Below are 21,331 nucleotides of genomic sequence, written 5' to 3' on the forward strand. Positions count from 1 at the left end.
TGAAATATTATTCAGCCATAAAAAGAAGGAAATTCTGCCATTTGCAATTACATGGATGAACTTTGAGGACATTATGCTAAGTGAAATAAGTAAGGCAGAGAAAGACAAATACTGTATGATCTCACTTATACATGGAATCTAAAAAACAAAAAACTCATAGAAGCAGTAGATTGGTGCCAAGAGTGGGAGTGGGGAGGTATGGAAGTGGGAGAAGTGGTGAATGTGGTCAATGGGTACAAATTTCCAGTTATAAGATGAATAATCTCTGGGGATATAAAGTACACCATGGTGACTAAAGTTAACAATACTGTATTGTATATTTGAGAGTTGCTAAGAGAGTAAATCTTAAAAGTTCTCTCACACAAAATATTGTAACTATGTGAGGTGATAGATGTGTTAATTAACCTTATCTGGCAATCATTGTGCAGTATATACATGTTGCAAATCATTATATCAGACACCTTAAACTTATGCAATGTTATGTGTCAGTTATATCCCAACAAAGCTGGGGGAAAAAAGCGTGAGTTCAAAGTAGCTTTAACTTTGAACGTTAGTTAGATTTAAGCCATACTTTGAAATTGGCCATTCCTTTTACAACTTGGATAGTCAGAGACTCCTTATTCAAGCAAACATCAAAGATATGAAAAGGAGTTTATCAGTTACCTGGCAATGGCCATGCTTGATATTTCTTTCATGCAATACACATTTTAAAAGACTATTTTTAATTGAGAAGCTACTTTGAACATAAGGGAATCATTCTGATTACTTTTATTTGTTACTCTAGCAGAATGAGCCAGTGATATACACATGGTATAACATTGGAGACCCACAGTATTTCAGTCCAGTCAGAAGTCTATGGTGGCCTAGAGATTTGCAGGTTAAGTATTAAACCTGCCTGGAAAGTATGTGACATATTAGAAGTGGCACACAGATCATAAAGTAAATCATAATAGTATTTGTTACCGTATAATTCACATTCTGTTGGTCTCTTCAGTTTAAAGCCAAACCAAAATAAAATTCTACATCATCATTTACTTAGATATTTGTCAGCACACAGTGATAAAGTCCAACATAAGTAAATTGAACCAACTTTTATTAGCTCTGATTATGTGTTGAATCTGCCTTATGCACTGACAATGCAAAAGTAAATAAATGAATTGCACTCAAGAGGCTTCTGATCAAATAAGAACAATTTTGGCACATAGTAAGTGCCAGGGATACAGCTGAACTTGTACATGGATTATCCCATTTTATCCTTACAAGAACTCTTTCAGGTAGATTCTAGAATTCCCAATTTAAGGGTGAAGAAGTTGAGGTTTAGAGAAGCTAAGTAACTTGCTCAGTATCAAACAGCTAGAGAGTGGTGAAATCCAACTTTGAATCTAGGCAATCTGACCCCAGAACCCATACTCTCAGTCACTGTGATATACATTCCGGAAAGGGAAGCCAACATAAAAACTATTAACTAACTGCAATATTACAGGAAAGGTATTATTCCAAAAGCATACACATAATTTTAAGGGAGCCCAGAGAAGGAAGTAATTGATTCCACCTAAAGGTTATGGAAGAGTGACAGAAGATGAAATATTTGAGCTACATGTAACAGCATAAGAATGCCTTTGAAAGGGAAGGGTATAGTAAGGAAATTATAAGAAAAATAGCTTAAATAAAGATATGAAAATATCTGTCATTCAAAAAATATAACTAGGCTAGAAAGTAGGAGAGTAATGAAATATAAGGATGAAACGGTAGATTTAGAACAGTTTTGAAGGACCTTAAATGACATGACAGGGATTTGAAGATGTTGTATAAACAGTTAGAAAACATGGAAATGTTTTTCAATTTTGAGCAGAAGTATGACATGCTTAGATTTATTATTCACTGAAGGAAGGAAAAGGAAGAGAAACCACAGATTAGGGAGATTATCAAACATTTGAAAACACTGAGATAATTGGAGCATTGTCAGTAGGGATGAAGAGAATGAGGACAATCAGAGTTATTTTGAAGTGTTTAGAGGCAATCCCAACAGAATAATATAACTGATTTGATGTGAGAGATGAGAGAAAGAGAGCATTAAGGATTACTCTGAGCTAGCCAGTATGGATGCATGCAAGAATATGTGTATGTCAAAGTCCTAAATTATTAAAGGAAGAAGGAGAAGAGGAAAGACAAGGGACAGTGAGGATGAAAGGAGATGAGAAATTAGATACAAGTTTAATTCAATTTTCATTCATTTCTTGAACAAATATTTATTTGTGGGCTGAGTACATGCAAGAACTATCTTCAAGTCTGAAAATACAGCAGTGACAAAACTGCTAAAATTGCTGCTCTGATAGAGCTTGTATTCTAATTGGAGGAGACATAAAATAAATCAACAAATAAACACATGGTGCATGAGAAGGTTTGAAGTGCTATGGAGAAAAATGAAGGGTAAGAGAGCTAGAAATTTGAGGTTAAGGTGAGGTGCTATTTTATAAAAGGTGGTAAAGGAACACATCTCTGGTCTGATAACATCTGAACAGGATCTAAAGAAAGAGAATAACAAGACACACATTAAGAAAAAAATTCTAGACTTAGGAACAGCAAGTACAAAGCCCCTGAGGGATTCTATTAGACATCCCAACTAAAAATGTCTAAGGTGTCATTCAATACAGGAGTGTCTGAGTCTGGAGTTCTTGAGAGTGTATGTATTTGAGAGTCATTAGAATGAACATACATATAGCAGAGAAGAGGTCCAAAAACAAAGCCTTAAGTCACATCAATATTTAAAGACCAGAACGATGAGGAGGAACAAGTAAAGAGACTGAGGAATAATGGCCAAGTTTGTAGGAGGTGTCCTAAGAGAGTGATGACTTATCATCTAAAATTAAAGAAGCATTTCAAACAGAAGAGAATGATCAGCTTTGTCAAAGAGGGATGGTAGGCCAAGATGTTGAAGGGAAAATACACCATTGAATTTAGCAATGTAGAGATCACTGAGGACTTAGCAAGAGTGGTTGAGTGGAGCATGGATCCTGAATGGAGTATGGTCAAAGAGCAATGTGAAGAGAGGAACTGGAGAGGGTAAATATGAAAGAAATTGTAAGGAGTCTTTTCATAAAGAGGCCCAGAGAATTAGGATGGTATTGGAGAAAGATACAGGGTCAAGAGCATATTTTGCTGAGATGAGCTAGGACAGCACATTTGCATGCTTCTGGACATGACTCAGTAAAGCCAGAACATGACAATGCAGGACAGACAGGAGATAATACTCAGAGTAATGCCCCTGAGGAGGTGACAGAAGAGGGATCTAGTTCACTGTGTAGTGACTGGCCTTAGAAAGAAAGATTTCTTCCACCGTAACAAGAGTGAAGGCAGAGTAAATAAAGACAGGTCAAAAATACACTGATACATTTGGAATTGAAAGCATGTTAAAATTATCTTCTGATTTTTTTTTTGCTTTCTTAGGAAAGAGGAAGGAATATAATCAGCTGAAACAGAGAATGGGAGAAGAAGCATGGGAAGTTTCAGAAGAAATGATAATGTGTAAAATGATCATCAGGAGAACGAAAAAGTGAATAGACGAGAGATACGTGATAGGACATACGAGGAAATTTGTGAGAGATTCCAAAATGGACACACAAAGATTACAGGTATTCTTCCCAGTGCATATTTTTGGGTTAACTCTTCCTTTCAATGTCTTTTATCTATTTTATAGCAATGTAAGGAAGAGGGAACTGTTAACAATGCAAAAATTTCTTCCATTGAAACACAAATGAATTGTGTCCAGTGGAATGCAGTTGGTTTTTCTCTTTTGGATAAACCAGGGTTTTGTTTTTTGTTTTGTTTTGTAACAGCTTTCTTGATATGTACTTTACATACCATGCAATTTACCCATGATAAACCCATTTTGCATCTATGAATTCATTTTACCATTCCTTATTGCCTATGCATGTGCGGTTCTTTGAATTCTACCTTTGAACAAGTTGCAACATTTTACAAGTTCCCACATTATTAATTTTTTAAACAAAATCTTTCATGTGAGTTCATTTATATTTGTTTGAGATTCATGATTTTTTTATTTAAAAAAATATGATTAAAACATGTTAAATTTGAATTGCCAGAGGGACTCACAGACGTAGAAGCAGTAGCTAGTTATAAGCAGGAGTTGGCTGGGGAAAGAGGCAGTCACATGGCATTGCTTTGTAAAAGGTAGTAACAGCATGGGATTAAATGAAAAGAAAACTGAAGATGGAAGGTCAGAGATCATCAATATTTATGGAAATAATGAAAGAGAGAAAACAGCCAAAAGATTCTAAGGACGATCTATAAGAAAAGTTGAGACTATTTCACTACGATCATTGTTTTCTATTGCTACTACAAAAAATTACCTCAAACTCAGTGGCAGGAAACTACACAAATTTATTATCTTCTAATTCCATAGATCAGAATTCCAAAATGGGTCTCACTGAGCTAAAATCAAGGTGTTGGTAGAGCTGTAACTCCTTACTGAGGCTCTAGAGAAGAACCCTTTTCCAACTTCAAGAGGTGGCCCGCATTCCTTGGCTCATGGACCCCTTTCTCCAACTTCAAAGCAACAGTGCATTGAGTCCTTCTCACATCAGATTACTCTGACTATTCCTCCATAGTCACATTTCCCTCTGATTCTCTTCTTGTGTCTCCCTCTTCTACTTTTAAGGACCTTTGTAATTACATCGGCCTCATCCAGACAATCTAGGATAATCTCTCCATTAGGACCAGCTTATTAGCAACCTTAATTCCATCTGCAAATGTAATTCCCTTCTACTGTATAATCTAACATATTCACATGTTCCAGAGATTAAGACATGGACGTCTTCGGAGCTACTATTGTGCCAATTGCACCCATCGTATGGGAGGCCGAGGAAGGAGAATTTTTAATAGAGGACATAGTTAAGATTGTCACGTGTCACAGAATGATAATGAAAAACAAGAACAACCATGCGCTAGTGTTGGCCATCAGGAAGTCTCTGTTTTTTTTTTAGAAGAAATTTTGTTATCAGGGTCAAGATGGATTGAGACACATAGGACAAGTTTAAGGTAAATTCAAGACTGAAAGAAAACTATGGTATGGCATTCAGAGTACTCTCCAAAGAAGTCAGATGGCAAAGAGAAAGAACGTGGTAAGCAGAAATAACAGCAGAACCTAGAGAAACTGTTGGTATGTGTACCTTTCAGTTTTGATTATTTATATTTTTAGAACCAAAGGGACAAGCTTATTTGTAGGTTGATGCTCGGGGCCCAACTGAGAGGCAAACTCAGATTCTCTCTTTTGAACTTCTGGGTCTTTGGCCTTATTATTTCTCCAATTTAGAGCATTTCAAAATTAACCTTTGAAAACTAACAGCATGTTGTCAAGTACACAAAGCATCTAAAAGCACTTTCCGAAAATGTCCCCAAGTGAAGATGTTAGAAAACCTCACACAACCAATTATTATCATTAAGGTATTACTGTGGCTCCATTGGTGTCTCTCTGAGATAAGATTGTATCTGCCTGAAATGGCATTGATTCCATGTGTATACCAATAAGAAACCAAAAAGAAAAAGAACATTTGGAAAACGAAAAGTAAATAACTGAGAAAAGCACTCTAAAAATCTGTGAATATCAAACATGGACCCCAAATGTACATTATTTGCTAATAACAGACATAATTTTGGTGATATAGCATCACAACTAAGCATGCGGATCCATCAATCCTGCTTCCTGCTTGTTGCCGATATGAATATCTTAATGAAATCAATGGGTTTGGGGTTAAATGTCACCCAAGTGGTCTCCTTGGGAGGCTAAGCCTGTGCCTTATTCCCGTGTATATCATGTATGCCTTTCTACTCTCTCAAGTTGAATTTTGTCTCTTATTCCAGTCACGTATTTCTCCTGCCCTCTCTGCCACGCAAAAATGCCACCAAATTTGTCAGAAAAGATTTGCCCTTTGTGAAACCAACCTGATTAAGTTTTATCAGCTCAGATCTCTCTGGATGTTTGGTAACCTCATTCCTTATTACTGTCTCAGAGATCTTGCCTACAGCCAAGGGCACATCTGCTCATTTATAATTTCTTGGATTTTTCTCACGGATTGGGGTGACGTATTTTTGTTTTTGTGGCAGGAAACTACACAAATTTATTATCTTCTAATTCCATAGATCAGAATTCCAAAATGGGTCTCACTGAGCTAAAATCAAGGTGTTGGTAGAGCTATATCCCTGTAACTGAAAAGCATTTTTGCTAAGTTTTCCTCATTTTGGTTTAAAACTTTATTTAGAAATAGATTTATATTTTTTCCAATTTATTACAATGATAGTTTCTTATAAATTAAAATTATTGGTCGATAAAAACCTCTCGTGCATTTTCTGTACTTGCCAACGTGATCTTTCTTATCAAGAAATGTTTCTCACTGTGTCAGAGTGGATGAACACTTATTTTCTCTATTTCTCTTTTGCTACATCAGTTTAAACTTCATAAACACCATAATTACACTAGACCAAACTCGAATATGAAATAAGAAAATGAAACAGCATCCCCTGATTCATTATGCTATATTGTCTTCCTCTCAATATAAAGATTAAATGACAGGGATAGTTTATGGAGATGACAAACATGAGTTCAATTTTTTTCAGACTCATAAGCAACAAAAGATTTTTTTTTCTATTATGAGTAGGGAAACTGGTTGATTCCCTGTATGAGAGAAGCCCTTGACATTTTCTGTTTATTCTTTCAAGATTCCGACAGTTCTGAATTTTGGTTCTTGTTTTTTTTTTTTCATTTCAATGTTTGAACATAAGCAATTTCTCCTGTGATGCCACATTGACTTTGTAAACATTTTACAAAGATGAGTATGCATCAGGCTTTTCTTTCTCCTCCTTCATACCCTTTCTTCACATTCTTTATCAACCTGCTTCCATGTTCTTCATAGGGGAAAAATCAGACAAGAGAAATATATGACACATCTAGTTGACCTGGACTGGTGTGGGCATGTAGGAAAAAGTTTCATTTACTCAACCAGTATTTTTTAATTTTAAGGTTATTTTATGCAATTACAGAAATAATAGATGCTCATTATGGAATACTTGCAAGACTCAGGAATACAAAGAGAAAAAAATACCCAATTTTGCTACCATGAAATACCCACTACTAAAATATTGGTGCCTATAATTCCAGGATTTTTTTCTAAACTATGCTGGCAAGTTTTAATCTCTGCTGTTATTCAGTTAAAAATATTATATAAGCATTGCCCCTGCTATTAATTGGCACTTGTGAAATTTTATTTTTAATGGAACTACAAATTTTGAAAATTTTATGGTAATTCATCATATGACTGATACATTTAAATAAAAATGTTTACATGATTCCATATTTTGGTTCTCTAATATATGATTATTTCCTTAGCATAATTTTCTGGAATTAGAATTAATGGATCAAAAAGAATTCACATTTGTGGTGTTTTGACAGTTATTGTTAATTTTCATCTAATTGAATCTTGTGAAGTCAAGAAATGCTTTTCGGTATAAATTTTATTCCAGCTGGAATTTGAAAGATGATGGTGATGATATTTTTGCTGATTTACCATTACATGTACTAACTTTTTAATCTTATTTAAGTCTTAACACAACTCTATGAGGAAAATGCTAATTCTACTCCATTTTATACATGGTAGAATTTGAAACTACTCAGTCTGGCATTAGTAGCCATGATCTTAAAACCCAAGAGTATAGGAATTAGAGATGGAGGAATTTTCTAGAAAGAGGATAGGACAAGTAAATGCAAATACCCTGATTTGATAGAGATCAAGGAGCATTTGGAGAACTGTAGGAATCTTTGCTAAGGAAAGAGTTGACAAGAGATGGCGCTAGAAAGATAGATATCCAAAGTGACGTCAAGAAGTTCCTTTTCGCCATGTTAAAGAATGAGGAACTAATCCTGAGGGTTTTAGGGAGCCATAAACATGACTTAAGCTTGCGATTACATTTTCAATTTGAAAAACAGGTCCAATTCTGCATGCAAAAGTGCCTGGGAAGCAATAGGTGCCATGCTTGCATTTAAGGAGCTTGACAGGGAGTCCAGCTACAAAGCCGTCTCCAAATTAGTAGGAACTACACAACTAGAAGGAACCACAACTAAAAAATATGCAACTATATACTAGGGGGATCTGGGGAGAAAAAAAAGCAGAAAAAAAAAAGAAGATTGGCAACACTTGTTAGCTCAGGTGCCAATCTTTAAAGCAAAAAAAAAAAAAAGAAGGAACTAGACTTAGGGCAACACTGTCTTTTTCTTCAATTGCCCATCAAACCCCAAGGGGTCCAAGTGCCTCTGGCTGCTTCTGATTCCATGACCTTGGCTATTCCTTCTGCTGCTTTGGAGGTATCTCAGGTGTCTCATCATCAAGTGTCACATACACTCAAGTATATATTAAGTATATATCGAGCGAGACAGTTCACATAGTGCTGACTTCGTGCAGCTCCACAAAGGGCTGAATGAAAAATATATGCTGGAGTTTTTTCTAGACAAAGAAATAAAGATGAAATTCTGTCTAGCTCTTCATCTATCAAAAAGTAAATATTCAGGAGTGGCCTGGTGGCGCAGAGGTTAAGTTTGCACATTCCACTTCTGCAGCCCAGGGTTTGAAGGTTTGGATCCTGGGCATGGACCTACACACTGCTTGTCAAGCCATGCTCTTCTGGGCCTCCCATGTACTAAAAAATGTAGAGGAAGATCGGCACAGATGTTAGGTCAAGGCCAGTCTTCCTCAGCAAAAAGAGAAGGATTGGTGGCAGATGTTTGCTCAGGGCTAATCTTCCTCAAAAAAGAAAAGTAAACATTTGTCTTAATTTTCCATGCTGATTCCAAAGTTAAGCAAGGAGACCAAGTTAAATTTAGTAAATATTTCTATTGTATATTGGCTATTACTTATTTTATTATTTCTTTTATGTGTTTCTTTTGGAGGCAGCATGGGAGAAGCTGACTGTCTTATCAACTTTTCACGAACACCCATAATTCACAACTGCCAAGTACTTTTGCTGGCAAGAGCACAAGTGATAATAGAAAAAATAATGGAGAATTCACTCTTTTGTGTGTGAGGAAGATTGGCTAACATCTGTTGCAAATTTTCCTCTTTTTGCTTGAGGAAGATTGTTGCTGAGCTAACCTCTGTGGCAATCTTCCTCTGTTTTGTATATGCGATGCCACACAGCATGGCTTGACAAGCCTTGCTAGCTTCGCACCTGGGATCCGGGTCTGTAAACCCTGGACCGCAGAAGCAGAGCACACGAACTTAACCATGACGCCACTGCACTGCCCCGAGAATTCTTTTTTTGAGCCATGAGTTAGCTGTTAATCAGACTACTTAGCAGTGCTTCTTTCCCTGTGGCCTCTCATGTACAGTTGCTCACCCCCACCTCAAAACACCAAAAAAGGGAAACAAAACAAATGGGCAGAAGAGAAAAAGCCCTTTTATTGAGATATATTTAGTGGCACTTTTTGCAACTCAAGTTGCCATTTTGGAATACTGTATAAATTAGTTTCCTAGGGCTGCTGTAATAAATTACCATGAAGCAAGAGGCTCCAACCAACAATTTTATTCTCTCATAGTTCAGAAGGTTTAAAGCCTAAAATGAAGGTGTCATCAGGGTTGATCTGTTATGAAGGCACTGACGGAGAACCATCCCATAGCTCTCTCCCAGCTTTTGGTGGTCTTAGGCAATCCTTGGTGTTCCTTGGCTCATAGATGCATCACTCCAATTTCTGCCTCCATCTTCATATCACCACCTTCTCTGTATGTTTCTTCCCTTCTTCTAAGGACTCCAGTCATTAGATTTAAGGCCCAATCAAAATCTGGTGTGATTTTGTCTCAATATTCTTAACTAATTACATTTACAAAGCCCTTATTTCCAAAGAAGATCCCTTTCTTAGTTTCGGGTGTACATGAATTTTGTGGAGGACACTATTCAACCCATAACACAACATTTTTTTAAATATGCCGTGTGTGCTAACACATGTTGTGTTGGGTATTTGGGAAAAACCAAATAAAATACTTTAAAGCTATTCCTTTATTGCTTTCATTAGAGCTGTTTCAAATTTCTCAGACCCTTTAAAATAAGAATTGCGATTCTTCCAGGAGCAATCTAATATTCAATGTTTTCCAAACTGCCTCCTAATAAGAAGGCTGACATTCAGAGGGCTGTGACTTGACCATGTTCATACAGCTTGTGACATGAAGAGCCCATGCTCTTTGTCACTATGTGGACTTCCTCTCCGTATAAGTTCATATTTCTCTATTTTTTCATGTCATGTGCGTGTGTGCTTGGCTTATATCACTAAGCGCTATAGATAGTACTTTTTATTTTTTAACTTTATGAGCTCGTTAGGTTTCATTAAATGTGTGTAGTTGACTTGGAAACAAAAATGCTCACTTACATATAACCTCTCACAACAATCTGGCTCTCACAATTCAAACAGCAGTACCTCGAGCTGGTCACAGAAGCTGATTAGCAAGGTTTCAGGGTCGGGCTTGGAATTGCTGGCACATCTATTACTATTACATCCAGAAAATGGATGAGGTTAGAGATAAAAGGGTCTAATTAACAGGAGCTGCTTCAATATCCTCAATGACCAGCCAAAGATTAATCAGAAAGCAGGACCTTGCTTTTGAGACGGCTGAGAGATGATGCTGAGATGTATGTCAATGAACAATAGCACTAAAATGACTAATAGCCAATTATGTCTATAACCTGAAACAACTGGTTGAGAAATTCTCTAAGGCAGACATGAGCAATGAAGAGGGGAATCTCTGAATAATCTCTTGTCTCCAAGAAAATGCTTTTGTATCTCAAGAGTTTTAGAGAACCTGACAGATATGAAAATGGCAAAAGATTAATAATAAAGTTAATGATCTGAATATCCTGTTTTCATCACTGTCCTACGAGTTTCTTTTCCCTCAGCTCTTGGTCATTGATAGACTTATGGGAATTGCCCTGGGCTTGGAAGAAAATGTCATGAATGTCCTTTATTTTTGGCTATTTTTGTTTACCTCCATATGCCCAGAACCTGTAATAGTGCATATGATAATTGCTTAATACATATTTGGTGAATAAATAAGTAAATGGACAACAAAAATAAGAGTCTAATATTATAATTAATGAACTTCCTATAAACTCATCACCAAATTCTTTATTGATTATAAAGGGTTTAATCTGTTTTTGTTTTAACTGTATGCTTTTTTAAATGAATGCCTACTCAGAGCTCACTATCTTCCAGGTCCTAGTCTGAGGGCTTTGTGTGTGTGATGTTAGTTTACTCTCATCACAACCCTTTGGTCATTCAGCAACAAATATTTATTGAGTGCTTTCTCTGTGCCAGTTATTTTTAGAGGCAGAGCATAAAGCAGAAAGCAAAACCAATAAACAAAAAAAACCCTTCCTTCTCCTGAATCTAAAAAGAAGGTGATATTACTACCATCCCCTTTTGAGCAGAGCAGTTAAGCTATTTGTTCGAGGTCATGAATAGCTGGTTCCAGGGTAAACCCAGGTACCTAACTACAGAGTCCCTCCTGCTAATCAAAACACACTGCCTCTGCACCAGCCACCACACTAAAGGATTTCCACAACCTATTCTATGTAATAATTCTGCAGCAATCGCTACCCAAGACAGAACGAAGATACATGCTCTCTGGATGATTGTTCAGCCTGAGCAAATGCCAAGTGCCGTTAAGCAATACCCATCTCTAAAACAAAGTCTTTCTGACTGAGTCGCCAAGGTTAAAGGAAATGTTTCCATAACCACAAGCAAATTAATTTGGAGTTTTGCATCAACAATAATGAGATGGGGCGATAAGAACCTAACCTTTCATTGTGTCACTTCATAACAAGAGAGCACCTTTTCAGACTGGGCAAAAGGAATTACTTGCTAACGAGTTTTGTGCAAGTCTTTAATACTGCCTCATGAAAAAATCTTTGGCTGCTGAAATAACGAGTATAGTTTTTTGTGTAGAATATAGAAAGTTACAGTAGTGTGTCCCCCAACAACATGGATATAAGATTACACTAAAGGTGAGAAGAGTCAGATGCAATATATAGTGAATGAGATCACACATCTGTCGAAATAGCTCCAGGGGTTGTCTATAAACACGCCTGAAAGGGTCTGGGAACACCTAGGGTCATTCAAGGGGTAAACTAAGAGGCAGAGCTACGGTAGGTCTAACCAAAGCCTATGAGTTTTAATCAAGCACATGTTACCATGAATGACTAAAAAGACCATTAACCATTAGAGGTGTCTGCATAGACCCAGAATAGTAAAAAGAATAAGATTTTGGCAGTGTTTTATAGTACTTTTCAGGCAAGAGAAATTCTAGCATGACCACTAAAACAATAATAATGCTAATGCTTACCGTGTATTTAACCAGAGTGGCCACTATCTAAATGCTTACTCAGTAAAGGATTAATCTTGCCCACAGAAATGTTTGGCCCTTTGCCCTAGGAGTTTATCTCTAAACCCTCAGAATATCCTGTCTGATAGGAGTGTCTGTTTACCTGGGGCCTTGGGCCATGCCAGGTAGTCTTTGCTAAAAATATGATATATGATTTATGGGGGGCTTTGGGCACACTGGATAGTCTATACTAACAATGGTGGGGGTGCAGACAGGCTTGGACCCTGTGATATCAGCTGGACCTCTGGAAGGGCTTGAGATTAAGGTAAGCCACATGGGCAGTCAACCAAATCTACATGATGGAGCATCAATAAGAATTCTGGACATTAAGCCTCAAGTGAGCTTCCCCACGTATTGCCATACATGCTTCCTGAGAGAAGTAAGCACTGTCTTCACAACTCCATTAAGAGAGGACCACTGGAAACTCTGCTCTAGGGAGTTTCCTGGACTCTGCCCTATGTGCACCTTCTTTTGATTTCAGCCTGTCTTGTTTCATTGTAATAAACTGTAATAGTGAGTATAATGTCTTTGCTGAGTTCTATGAGTCTGCCTAGCTAATTACCAAGCCTGAGGGTGATCTTGGGGACCTTCTGAACTTACAGTTAGTATCAGAAATGAGGGTGGTCGTGGGGACCCCCGAACTTTGCAGTGAATTATACATATTGTTTAATACTCATAGCAAATCCATGAAGTTGGCACAATTATTATCACGTTTCACAGATAAGGAAATAAGGCACAAGTGACTTGTGGAAAATCACATAGCCAAGAAGTAACAAAGTCAGGGTTTGAACCCAGTAGTCTGACTGCTAAGGCTGTACATTAATCACTTTGCTGTCCTCCCCACTAGCATAGAGATCACTATGGATGATGCTTTGTAAGGTACAGTGAGAATTTACAAGGCTTCACTACAATTTTAACAAATATCTCTCAAGACTACCCATATTCCATTCTGGCCAACCAACTTCCTGATATATAATTGTCTTAAAATATAGGTTTTATTATTATTCATGTCTAGTGAGGACAACAGATTTAGGAGATGGCTGCCATTGAAAAGACAGTTTGTTACTCCTGGTTCCTAAGAGAAGGGGACATGCCACATCAAGCAGAGCCACATAGGGAAGGCACCGGGATCAGTCTGAGGCAGAGGGAGTGGAGGAAAATGGAAGCAAGACCTTTTATTGTGGTTTCCAAAGGAAGGAACAGGCAAGACAGGATAAGAAGGTTTAGGATGGACTAATTTGAATAATTTTAGGATGTAGGGGCTGCCCCTAGTTGTCTAGTACCTGGCCTTGGGGTGATTAGGGCAAGGGAATGGTGGCTTGGAGTATAAGAGTCTGATTAAGGAGGTAGTTAGGGGTACGGGCTCTGAACTGGTTAGTTTTCAAATGAAAGACTGGTCAAAGGTGAGTCCTTTACTATTTCTGGAAATTGGCTAGCCCTGGGAGGAGCAGTCTCTCTGTCATCAGCAAGACTCCGGATGTCCAAGTATCCAAAGTACAGAAAATAGGAAGGCGTGATTAATACAATAATCCATACTGCTAGGTAGCAGGGAAAAAAGAAATAGGGTATACATTCTCAGTGGGTCAATACCCCCCAAGAACGGGAAAACTAGTTCCAGGGGGTGGAGAGGGTGGTGAAAAAATGTTACTTTTTATGTATAAAGCACAGATAGAGATATATTATAAAAATAGATATACTATATGTATGCTATTAAAATTTCATGGATGGGAGACTAAAAGGTCTCCTCTGTGGTGGGAGGAAGGAGATAATGAAATAAAGATTGAGAAAGACTGAAAAGGAGTATCCTGGATAATCGATGTAACTATTCTGAAAAATGAAAAGAAAAGCAATCCATTATATTAAATTATTAATGTATTAATTAATATAAACTAATATATTGCTTTTATGATTTATATGTAAAAGTATTATAAATTTGCTTACCAAGGATTTATCCTTAAAGACCTGATCAACTCTGTGCTAGGAAAACCCAATCTCTAAGTCCACTGAGCCAAGACTCAGGCTCAGAGATATGATGACCACAACTCTATGATGCTCTGTTTGGGCACCATCATTTCTCTAAGAGATTTCCTGTCTTCTCCCTCTAAAATATCAATAATATTATAAAGGCACCTTATAAAAAGGAAATTTCTACCTTTAAGTAGTCTGGGAGGCCATGTTCACCAAGAGTTTGCTGATCTTAAATTGGCTCAACGGTATTTCTCCATTAATTATTCTTTTCCTTTCCTATAATTTCTTCTGGATGTGAGGGGAAAAGGGAGGTAATTAGAAATGCAATGGGTAGTGCCTACTTTGGGAGAATGAAGTAAAATTGGCCTGATACACAGAAGATTAGCATAGAGCCTGCATATGAATAACACATGTTTTTGGGCATTCTGTTGTTTTTTTAATTGAAAAAAGACATGAGAAACTGCCTGGGGCAATGGAAATGTTTTATATCTTGTTTTGAGTGGTGGTTTCATGGTGAATGTAATTATAAAAACTCATTGAACTAAATACTCAAGATCATTGTATTTTATTAAATGTTAATTATACTTTGACTTTTTAAAATGAGTTCAGTTAGAAGACTGAATGAAAATTTAAATCTGGGGTTTGCAGGGTTGGTCACCTCACATATAACTAAGGTTGAACAAATAGACCACTAACCATAAGTTTGTTGTACTTTATATAGCAGCTGAAACTGCATTGGAAAATCACATATTTCTAAATTGAACTATAGAGTTCATGAGAAAATGGAGGTCCAGAAAGGAAACTGACTTTACAGATATGTCAACCAGAAGAAGAGTAATAGTAGAGAAATAATATTCAAGAACATGCGTTGATTGCTTACCAAATGCTAGGTACTGTATTAGAGTTTCAAATTTCTTATTTCATTTAATGGTTATACTTATCTTATGAAGAAGGCACTGCTATAATTCCATTTTTACCTTTTTGAGCAATGTGAGCCTTGACAGGTTAGGTGATCTATTGAAGATCACATAGCTAAAAATTGTAGAGCTGAGCTTTGAAAGTTTATTTCTGATATCAAAGTCTATATTTCTTGACAACCAAGACATATTATTTCCATACAGTCAGTATTAGTTACCTTAGGCTAGTTTAATTATGCATGGTGAGTCATTAAATGGCAAGTTGAGTCATATTGGCCACTCGATTTAAATATGTAAAAGTTAGTTACAACAATAGCACAGTGAAACCAGATTGTTTTAATCTCTGAATGAATTGGTTAAGGGCAGAACAGTAATTGCTTAATATGACCAGCAGATGGCAATGGTATTCCATTAAGCCAATACAGCAACTTCAGGCAAATTAATGTACATATAAAACCCAAGCTGTAAAATAGAGGGAAGGTGCTGATTATGTTTACTGAGTAATTCTTGTGATCTTGACCTTAGATTTTTATGCACTTGGCCTATTGGACATCACAATTTGTGAGTTGTGCAAATACTTGCATTTTAATTGTTTTATGGGTGACCTAAGTGGAGGAAGTAATAATGACACATTGAAGGTAGAATGGTTCCAAGGTACCTAAGATAGAGTAGAGACAAAAAAGAAGTGTCTTATTTTCTTATTTGAAGGAAGTTTTCAAGCTTTCTCATAATGGGTATGTGTTGGTTGTATGTATGCATATGTGTATATGTGTGTACGTATATTTATACATATAATACATATATATACATACTTTTTTCATTGTTGTTGTTGTTCTTAATGGTATGTAAAGAGACCCAACATCATATGTGGATCTGTGACAAAATATGAATAGTTTTGGACTTAGGATAATCTTTTTACCCCCAGAAGAGTGGAACATCCTCTGATAATAGTTCTGAATTCTGTAGATTAGAGATGCAGCTCAATGAGCACAGTGTCCATTCACATATGCAACAAACAAGGAATATTTGCCTCCAATGCTGCAAATGGTGTGTAGTGTGATCCATGTAGGCACCAGTTTCCTACAACCAGAATACTGGACAAAGAAAAGCTTCCTAGGCGAAAGGTAGTTGTTTTACATTTTGAAAAATTAGTAGTGGTTTGCCAGAAAGACAAGGTAAGAAAGATATTCTTGGAGGGGGCACTAGCAAGTAAAACATGTATAGAAATAAAAAAGCATGGTACCTTGGTAAAGAACACACAGTCAGGTAAAGTGGAAATTGATATTAACATAGGGGAAAGAATCAGGGAAGGTCTTCTGGCCATGCCAGGATTTTGGATATTATCCTACAGGTATCTTTTAGGTGAGTTTATCCATTAGAAAATTAGGAGACTTCTAACAAGAGGTAATGAAGGCCCAATCTAAAAGGATCAAAAGGAGGTGATAGATTGAAGAATTTTTTTCAAAATCACTTCCTTTCCTCACCCTGAAAATGTGTCAATAACCATGCTCTGAGATGGTTGAAAATAGGAAAGTGGAAGTAATATATATTTTAAAAATTAATAAAAGAAAGGTAAGAAACGTGGTGGGTAATGACTTTTGGACTCATGTAACATGTACCTACTACCCAGGTAAGACTTGTGTTGAGCATACGGACCCCAGAGACTAAGTGGTAGGGCGAGAGAAGGGATTCCCTAAGTAGAGAAGCCAGCACCAAAGAGAACTGGTGACTAACGGTTGGAGATATCTTAGGGTTGGTCTAGAGCATATTTTAAAGATAGTTCATGACATCCCTTCCCCAAGCAGTGCTCTCTGAGGAATATTCCCAATACCGTTCTGCTTTCTGTATAGCTTGGCTTTTTTCTCGACTGGAGATGTGATCAGGAATTTCCTGAATTTCTAAACTCTGCTTAAACTCTCCTCTGGAACACATCCATTTTATAAACAGCCACTCTGAATTTGGTCACATTGTGATTTAGTTCATAACCTGTCAAACAAGTCACCCATCTATATTCCCTAGAGGCTGTCTAGAATTCTCCAGGATTATATACCTATGACAGAAAAAGCAAGGCAGTCTCAATGCAAGAGACCTAGAGTCAGCACAGTGTGAAAAGCGACAATGAGATATAGTCAAGAGTCTGAGAATCTGAGTTTGCATCACAATTTGCCACTGATTGTATGACATACAATAAAAAGCTTTAACTCTGAAGCCCAGTTTGTTTACCTGTAAAATAAGGAGATGTAACACATCTTGAGACTCACTTTATGGCAAAGGTGTGGGCTTCTTTCTATTCCATTGGCTTGGCAGACATTATTATTCTATCATAGAATTCTTTCCCACTGAGTTCAGATATAGCCTTAAAAGATCTCTCATTGCAGGCAGTACTAAATGCAGATATCCATGACTAATTGATTGGAGTTGACATGGCAGAGACAATGTATCATCAATTCAGGTTTAGATAATCTGAATTTCCTGGATCTAACAGTCCACAATTGTTACATGGATTATTTCACGTGTCCATTTGTTAAAAAAAATACTTACTAAGTGTGCCCAGGATGTATAAGTTGGTGTGGTAGGCAATTTCAAGGATGCAGAAATGAACTGGACAGGACCTGACTTCCAAGGACTTAGAGGTTAGCAGAAGTGATGATGCCTGTACATACATTTATACAAAACAAGGTAGACAGTGGTGAAACCAGAAAACAGTTAGCCATTGATGATTAAGTAGCTAGGAACTAAATTTTATTTTTCCTTTTTGCAGTTACTGATTAGAGGTTTTAGTTTTTCCCTTGCCCATTGTTAACTGTGCTGTTTTAGGCAATATACTATCTTACTCCCACTAGGTTCCTATAGATAATATCTCCCTGGAGTCTGAGTCATCATGGTGATGGGTGTTTGAACTGTTTTTCAGGCATTAGAGCCCCTTGTCCACTTCAGGACAGTTGAGACCACCAACCCATCAACTGCGCCCATGCAGATGTCTGATAAGTGACCTTTTGATGTCAAGAGGTTAAAAATTCCACCCTCAGATCATGCTAACATCACCATTTTGTGAACATGCATGCTATGAAGAACCATGAAGTCTGACTATACTTGCACAGGTCATCAATTGCCTCACCTCCCCTCATCTCCATCTATCTCCACATTTCAGACCACCTTGCCTCCTACCTCATAAATATCCCTGAATCCTTATTTTCAAGGAAGTGGATTTGAGACTCACTCTTTTGCTTCCTAACTTGGCTGCCTTGTGATTAAACCCTCTCTCTGCTGCGATCTTGCCATCTCTGTGTTTGGCTTTCGGTGCGACAGTCAAAAATGAACCTTGGTTTGATAACGATTTGGCAAGTCAGCCAGGAGGTATGTCCAGAGGGACCTTTTTGCATGAGATTTGTCAGGCCCTTGCCAGTGTGGAGAACCTGTGGATGAGTCCAGCAGCTGCCCGGAGCATTTTCCCTGGACTGTTTCAGGGTTTTTCCTGGTTTGGTGCTGCCAATTCCTTAGCACATATTTTCACTTTGCAGTAGAGAGACAGTTTCTGGGTTTGGAAGACGTCTTTTTTGGTGAGTAACTTTCGTACAAGTGACTGGATTCTTATTTCTTCTTCCTTTCGGTCTGACGTTTGAGAAGGAAGCGTTGGTTTGGTAGGGGATACCTTCTGCAACTTCTAAAAAAGGAAGCCTTGGTCTGGCCTTCATTGTGAGGGTCTTGGTTTTGGGGATGCTTGATATTAGGGAAGAATTAGGGGATACGCTCAAAGAAGTTCCCTTGGCTTGGTTTGGTTTTGAGATCTGGTTCTAATGGCAGCATAAGTATAGTTTGACCGGCCATGTCTAAATCGTGAAACAATGGGTAACGCTAATTCGATTCCTACCTGCAGCCCCCTAGGCTGCATTCTTCAAAACTGGACAACTTTCAGTTATGAGTCCATGAGAAAGAAAAAGATGATATTTTTCTGTAACTCTGCATGGCCACAATATTCTTTAGACTCCAGAGAAAAATGGCCTGAAAATGGATCCTTAAATTATAGTAAAATCTTGCAATTAGAAGTATTTTCTAAATGGGAAGAGAAATGGGATGAAATACCTTATGTTCAGTCTTTTATGTTGTTATACCAGAATGAGTCTATACAGTGGAGATGTAAAATTTTGGTTCAAAAAGAGGGAAAGATAACAAAACCTGTTTGCTTGATTCTAGTGATTCTAAAGAAAAGGAGGACAATTTACTGGTAATTCAGTGGAATACTCCAGCTGCTCCCCCTCCACCTCCATATGGTGATCCTTCCACTCCTCCACCACTGCCTGAGCCACAACCCCAGGCTCAGTCTCCCTTGGTCCCCAAAGGTCAAGATACAGGAATGGTCTCCCCGTCGCATACTGCCGGGGTACCCAATTTGGCCAGAGAGCGCCCAAACCCAGGTGGGGCAATATCCATTAAGGCAAGTCCCTGTCAGAGGTAGAGATGCTGTGACTGGGTAGCCAATGAGGCTCATTTGGCTCCATTCTCCCCTTTCAAATTTAGACTTATTAACTGGAAGAATAGCATGCCTGTCTATACAGATGACACAAAAAGAATGGAAAACCTTTTTTCATCAATTTTTGCTACCCTTAACCCAACTTGGGAAGATGTACAAAAGCTATTGAACACACTCTTCACTTCTGAGGAACACTGGATGGTTTTAGAAAAAGCTGGGAAGGAAGCAAATCAGCTACACAGAAAAACCCCAGGCAACCCTGTGAGGACTGAGGCAGCCATAGCAATGCCAACTACTGACCCCAACTGGAATGTAAATACAGAAGATAGAGCCAGACTTGAACATTACCGGGACTGTCAAGAATCTGCTGAGTATTTTAGGTGCCTACTGAGTGAGTTATGGGGACAGGAGACCTGTAATTTATTCTGTAAACTGTCCCACCAGGGTTGTGTGCCCCAGCATGAGAACTGTTGCTTATGTGACCCTTATCTTGATAACCCTTGGGAAGAGGCTGGGAGGGTGAAGACTGATCCTCTCTTTCCCTTCTTTGTTTGTCTCATTTGTCACCTCCTTCGTTGTCACCAAGTCAAGGTTAAGTTCAGGTTGGACCTGAGCAGAACCTGGACCTTCAGTAAAACGAAAAACTTGAAAAGTTTTTTGCCAGAGACTTAGCTCTTGACTCTGGCATTGGAAACTCCAGCCCCTGACCTGCTCCAGGCCTTTGCCTCTTGCCTCCCTGGTTTGCCTTGTGCTGGCTCAGGGACTAAGTGCCTGGGATGAAGGGGACTTGACTAAATCTTATAACTACATTGACACCTGCAGTTGGGCTCTGCACCCTTCTCTGGCCCACTGATAATTGACACTGGGTTTACTGCCATGTGAAACACCTCAAACATCCCCAGAGACTCACCCCTCAGATGCATTTTAACTAATTGGAAACACTTTCAGTTGGATGGGTTATGACCCAGAAACTCTATCTTGGAGAAAATTGAGTAGTTTCTCTGTGCCCTTGTAATGTAGCTGGACAGGTAGATCAATCCATAATGTCATTTAAGTTACAAACCAATTTCTGAGAAATCAAGAACAATTGTCCTTAAAAAATTCCTTGCAAAATTTGAAGTGCAGCTCTAGAGGAAGTTCTGGTTCCACCCATTTCCCTATCTCAAAGAGCTTGCCAACCCTCCAGGGAATATCTATCCCATAATTAATTCCTAGGACTGAAGAAAAAATAAGGGAAAAGGGAAAGAAAAAAATGGCCATAAGAGCGCTCTCATCAAAATCTAGCATTTTGAGTGTCTTCTCCACAAACAGTAGTAGAAAGGCTTAAAACAAAATTTGGATCCCTAACTAGTGTATTATTGTACCTGATTCATTGCAGTAATTTTAAATCAATAGGTGTGGAGACTCTGTGTATGTGTGTCTACATGTATGTTATATATGTGTGATATTTTACCTCCAGGTGGTATAATTTCTACAGAGCTCTATTCAATTGGCTAAAAGTAAGCACTTACATAAATTATGAATTTAATAGAAACTAACTC

At 37.9% G+C, this 21,331-nt stretch overlaps 1 protein-coding gene and 1 non-coding gene across 6 annotated transcripts in view; one reads left to right on the forward strand and one right to left on the reverse strand.

Annotated features, from left to right (window-relative positions):
* CNTN6 (contactin 6) overlaps nt 1-21,331 on the reverse strand; it is a 295,621-nt gene that overhangs the window by 175,812 nt on the left and 98,478 nt on the right. The window contains exon 3 of one of the 5 annotated variants that reach the window (XM_070238580.1): nt 17,861-17,972. The exons of the other annotated variants lie outside the window; for them this stretch is intronic. The gene's annotated coding sequence lies outside the window, so the exon portion shown is untranslated. The remainder of the gene's footprint in view (nt 1-17,860; nt 17,973-21,331) is intronic. 5 annotated transcript variants of the gene reach the window in all.
* LOC111768518 (U6 spliceosomal RNA) lies at nt 14,739-14,840 on the forward strand. The gene has a single exon (XR_002800917.1). It is a non-coding gene; the product is annotated as a U6 spliceosomal RNA (small nuclear RNA).

This window comes from Equus caballus, chromosome 16, assembly GCF_041296265.1.
Source record: "Equus caballus isolate H_3958 breed thoroughbred chromosome 16, TB-T2T, whole genome shotgun sequence".
In the NCBI taxonomy this organism is placed as follows: Eukaryota; Metazoa; Chordata; class Mammalia; order Perissodactyla; family Equidae; genus Equus; species Equus caballus.